Raw genomic sequence first — 6,000 nt, forward strand, 5'->3', positions numbered from 1 at the left:
ACAAACCTCTGATACAGACAGTTAAAAAACCTGGAGATTCACATTTCTGGTCTGGCCTAATGGAAATGAAAGAATTTCTACTGGCCAGAGGAAAGTTTTTGGTTAAAAATGGAAAACAGGTAAGATTTTGGGAGGAATGGTGAGTAGGGCATGAGCCCCTGATGAAGCAATACCCTGGGTTATATAATATGGTAATAAAAAGGAACCAAACAATTCCTTCAGTGTTCTCCAGAATTCCTTTGAACATTGATTTTAGAAGAACCTTAATAGGTGATAGACTAAGGCAATGGAACGTTCTGATTTCTATAGTAGCTCATGTGAATTTAGGGAAAACAGAAGATCAATTTGTTTGGAAAGTGAATCAGAGTTCTAGATTCTCAGTTAAGTCAATGTACATGAGTCTCATGCAAGAGAATAGTGTGCCTGCTAATTGTGCTTCCTAGAGTTGAGAGTACCACTGAAAATTAAGATTTTTTTGTGGTATCTCAAGAAAGGGGTGATCCTCACAAATTATAATTTAATAAAAAATGGAAAGGAGATAGAAAATGCTGCTTCTACAACTGTGATGAAATCATTCAACATTTATTTTTTGAATGTCATCTAGCAAAGTTTGTGTGGCAGGCTGTTCACTACACTTTTGGTATTACTCCACCTGTTAGCATTACAAATATGTTGGGATCTTGGCTCAATGGATATCCTGCAAAACTTGAAAAACAAATGGTAATTGGGGTTCTGCAAAACTTAAAAAACAAATGGTAATTGGGGTTTCTGCTATATGCTAGGCTCCTTGGCTATGTCGAAATGAGGCTGCTTTTCAGAAATTGTATCCTAACTCGTTTCTACAAGTCATCTTCAGAGGGACATATTGGGCGTGGTTCTAGTCTCAACTATCTGAAGAGAAAACGATGAAGTCGCTGAAAAATTTGTGCCAACGATTGGAAGAAGGCGGTTGGAATTTTAGGAGCAGGCTTGATATGTAATCTTTCGGTTTGCTCTGGTTTCTTTTGAGTCAGATCAGTTAGTAGCTTCAGAGTTCGGATACTAGCTTTGCTATGACAGCCTGCGTGCTGTGCTTTTGTCTTTGGCTGTAGTCATTAAGGCCGGAACTTACCATAATCTAAAAAAAAGGTCCTGGAGCTGCATTTAATTTCAGATCTTTGATAATCTGAAAACATTCATCTATAGTTGGAACATAATTTGTGAACACATTGGTAATGGTGACCTCATAGTGCAAGGTATGGCTTTTCTATATGTTAAAGGCCCACGCTTTCTCGGCCTCCCATTCGTCCACGACAGCGAAAATGATTTGACCCGCACGATGCGCATCTCACGGCTCTCCTCCTTCCCGCCGCCGCCTCAACCCCGCCTCCTCCTCCTCCTTCCCACCGCTGTCCCATTTTCCCCTCTCCTCCTCCCCACCGCCGTCCCATCCACCCTCTTCCTCCTCCCCGCCACCGACACACCCCTCCTCCTCCTCGCCATCCCCGTCCCCGGCTTCTCCTCCTCCTTCCCACCGCCTCCTCCCCGCCGCCGCCAAGGGTAACCGAGCTCGGCGCCGGCACTGCTCGCGCCGTGCGGGCCCTCGTCCTCCTTTCCCTCTCCTCCTCGGTGCTCTCGAGCAGCGTGGCGCTCGCGCGACCTTCTCTCTCCACCGGCTTTCTCCTCCTTCCCGCCGCTACCGCATCCCCGTGCCGCCGCCTCACCGCGCCAGACGATGGCGGGCAACGACGCGCCACGGGCTGCGGTGTGGTGCCAAGCGCGTGCCCTGGCGGTGTCCGGCACCGGCCGTTGCACCGCGCGAACGGGCCCCGCTGGTGGCCACCGGCGTTGCTGCGGCGCTGCCTGCTCCCGTAGTTTTCACGCCTGATGCTGTGCTCCACGAAACCCTGGTGACGGCCGCCGGTGTCACGACTACTCGATGTCCCACTCCCCCCGCATGGCCTCCTGTGCATCGTCCGCGCGGCTCCATTTTCCCTCGATCCGTCCGCTCACTGGTTTGCTCTACCTCTCCCTCTCACGCTCGGACTCCCCCCCCATTTGACGCACACATATACAGATTCGGTTGGTCTATAGTTCAATATTGTGAATCTGCAGTTCGATTTTATGGGTCTGTAATCCGCTTTTGTTGATTTTGGTTCAATTTGGTCGCCGAAGGTGCTCAACTTGGTGATGAACAGGATCTTATTCCAGAGCCGCAGTGGACAAAGGGCACTTGCACGATGTGGCTTCAATGGAGAGAGAGCTTTCCATGCTCTTCTTTATGCTTAAGTCCTGATGCATTACAACTGCTTGACGTATTGCCTAAACAAAAGGTTGGGTACATATGTTCTTGTTTCAGCTGTTTTTAAAACTTTTTGCTAACTAATACCAGTAACCACATTCCCTTCATTTGCATAGTTCTCTTGATTTCAGATGTCTTTGTGCTTGACAGCTTGAGGCACAAAAGTAGCAATGCAAGGTGGATAGAGAGATTGCAGATAAATCAGTAGTGTGCAAAGTGATTGCTGCACTCACCCTTTCTATTATAATATAAACCTTCTTTCTGCTATAGCTGATACTGATATAAATGCTCCTAGCTTGCATATTTTTGCTGGTAGTTTTTACCATGTGCTTGTGATGATGTAATTTAAGGAGCTGTTTCTGAAAGCTCTGATTCTTAACACTTATATGGTTAAGACATATTGCTTTCTGCATAACAGCATCTATCTTCTTTCTAATCTATTTTTTGACTGAATATTTACTGTTCCTATACAGTTTGTACGATACTCCTAGAATGAATATTTCAATTTTAGGGTGTAATGGCTACATGCAGAGTCCATGGCCCTCCTGACCTTTTCTGGGAAATGAAGCTGCTAAGCCAAAGTTTTTCCTTGCTTCACTCGAAACATTGATGGAACTGCCTAATGAGATATATCAGTTATAGCATTGCTGTACTCACCCTTTCTATTATAATATAAATCCTGCCAACAAGATTGTATTTAGTTCCTGCTCATTGTTTTCTTCTTTTGTTTTTTTTGCCCACCACTTCATTCATTCTTATTTACTTCAGTTAGCATAATCTGTACCTCCCTGATGCACTACGATACAAGTAGTGTTTTCGGATGTGTATAGTGTACCAAAACAATAGCCGAGACAGTTATGAAACTACTCTTGTAGTGTTCAGGTTTTGCAGCATCGCACCCTTAGGCTAGGAGAAGAACCCATTTTTAGGAAAAAAATATTTCCCTGATTCTATTACCAATTCATCTCTAACTGTGTGCCACCTATACGACGACTTATGCTTCTATGATTTACTTTCTGGTTTAATTGATTCTAATGTATTATTTAATATAAAATAGTATAGAAAATACATATTCCATTTCTTTACCTGAGAACAATTATTGCTTTCATCTGACAATTTATTTGATGGATCTATTGCTTCTTGCAATTTTTATTATACTACCTCCACAACTGTATGAGTGATGTACTCTAAATTTTGTACATCTATATGCAAATTTTATATTAATTTAAACCTTGAATGATTGATTTGGTTTTTGCAGGTTGCGTGGCTTATCTTGAAGAATTTAGTCCACTAAACTACATATACAAGATACATTGCCAATCGACACAATCCTTACATACCTCTGCTGCCCTTACTATCTTTATAGTCCAGTGTTTTAAAGTCAATGGGCATCAGAATGGACTCTTTCAAGGTAAGTTTAGGCTCTGCTAATTTAAGTGCTCTTCGATAAAGATTCTTTACAGCTCTCAAGCTTTTCATGGCACCTCTGCAATAGTGATATCAAATGTTCTGAAAAATGTGTTTACCTATAAGAGTAAATTCACCGGTCTTGACTCATGTGCTACAAAGTTTCAGCTGTTTCTGTTAACCTTCAGAGAATAGTAAGTAGGTTCATCGATTGATTAGATATGTAAATTTCTCACATGTACGGACAATGATCACAACCTGTTTGGTCAATTGACCAAGAAAGCTGCCATTTATTTCAAAATAGAGCAAAGGCTGCGTCATCTTCACAATATAATACTTATTCTTTAAAAACTTATGTTCACTCGGTTATTCTGATTTCCAAAGTGAAATAAGTGCAGCACCTCATATTTCCACTCCAGTGTGTGCAGGTCAGCTAGTACATGTGTTCACACACAAGCATGGATTATCTCCAATAAAGAGGTCAATCCTCTCTGTAAGAAATTATTGTACAACAACATATCCTTGAATTATTAATATGGTTTCCTTATTGTTATTACAATCACCAAAGTAAATTGGGTTTGATATATATGTCATTTTTTCCTATACAAATGCAGAGGTTGCCATTTGAAAAGGATCTACACGGTGGTGCAAGAAGTAATCCTGTCGAGTCCAGCAATGAGAAGGTGAAAGTGTCAACCTGTGTAAAATTAATATTGTTTTGTATTTACAAAATGTTGTGTTAAACCTATATATCCTAGCCAATAAATTGCAAATTATTTAAAATGTGCCTACACCGACCTCTTTTGATCTGTCCACAGCTGCTGACATGCTACTCTGATCTAGCTACATAAAAAAAGGGCATTTGAAAAAAACAGTTAACTATTATCTACATTGCTCTTTTCATATAGCTCAAATAAATAATTCGTTGATTTCATCCTGATCCAGTGACCATGTCACATTTTATTGCTGGAATGTAGCTTAACATTCTATCAATCTTGCAAAGTATATGTCATCGATGTGTTTGTGTTCGGATTTTAGAATATCAGTGCAACTGCTGATTTCCAAGATGAATCTGTTACTTATGATTCTGCCGTTGTACTACTTTACTCGAGAATTATGAACAACAATTTTTCCCCATGATGGCTGGTGCATGCACTCCAACTGGTTCGTCAACAGAACGTCATGTGCATGCTTTAGGTAAACTTCGATGGGTCAACTGAAGTAGAGCCAACATGCTGAAGCAATGGATATGTTATTTTGAGATGCATCCCATATACATACATTTAAATTGTTTTATCTCTTTCTAAAATAGGAAATTTTTTATTATTGTGTGATTGCAGTGTATCTTATGTCTGTTAATTCTTTGTTGTGCAAGTAAGGGAGGAAAAGAGGTAAGCTGATGTGCATCTCACCCTTTCTAAAAACATAGATACTACCTTGAGTGCCATTGTACATAATTGTTTCAGTGTAAATTTAATGTATAAGCATGCATATTTGGACCACCACAAAAAGTTCATACTACTACAGCTTAAGACGCTTATTACGTATAAATGCTCATAATCTTTGCTTATCTTATTAAAAAAATGAGGGCGCGCCACAGTGCGCGCAAAGTACTCGTTGGCTATATGGCAGAAGAGAATAATAAAAAAGATGTGAAAAGTAGCTGATGATTTTACGAGCAATTTCCTCAGGATTGGAAATTGTATTGTTTTGCCTGTCGGGAATGAAAAGGATCATGTTCTTCTGCCTTCTCTTTGTGCATGTTAGCTGAAAAAACTTTGTGTTCTGGTCACCTTCAGTTGCCCCGTGTTTTTTTTACTGTCTATAATAATCACTGCTTTTATTTTTATCTAACAAGGCATTATACAGCCGGGCTAATATGATTGCTCTTTGGAGTGATTGGCTACGTTTGGTGGTGCTTGCAGGATTTGTAGAATCTCTTGCTCAACATCAGCAAGCTGTTGGTTCAATGGCCTTTTTTTATCCAAACTTTGAGGTAAGTGGCTACTAGCTTTTGTGTGCGTTGGCGGACAGGTCTTGTGCTTATATGTGCCCATGCATGTGCCACACTCTCATGGAAATCATCCTCAGTGATCCACCAGTTCTGAAATCTAAATTTTCGTTTTGGTTTGGGAGTGTTTGAGTTCGTGACTGAAAGGATTGGAGCATAATGACTGTACTCACTGTACAACATGGGGAGATGATACACCACTGTATTGGGGAAAACTTGACACCAATCTGGATTTGCAAGACATCTATCAAAACGTTCAAAGGTTGGGTTGTAGTAAAGCGTTTATCTAGCGTAAGCAGGG

The 6,000-nt window shown here is 41.0% G+C and overlaps 1 long non-coding RNA gene across 1 annotated transcript; it reads left to right on the forward strand.

Moving 5' to 3' along the window:
* Positions 1-4,138: 4,138 nt before the first annotated feature.
* LOC120653946 lies at positions 4,139-4,489 on the forward strand. The gene is made up of 2 exons (XR_005666907.1): positions 4,139-4,168; positions 4,303-4,489. It is a non-coding gene; the product is annotated as an uncharacterized LOC120653946 (long non-coding RNA).
* The last annotated feature ends 1,511 nt before the right edge of the window (positions 4,490-6,000 follow it).

This window comes from Panicum virgatum, chromosome 1N (genome assembly GCF_016808335.1).
Source record: "Panicum virgatum strain AP13 chromosome 1N, P.virgatum_v5, whole genome shotgun sequence".
Taxonomy (NCBI): Eukaryota; Viridiplantae; Streptophyta; class Magnoliopsida; order Poales; family Poaceae; genus Panicum; species Panicum virgatum.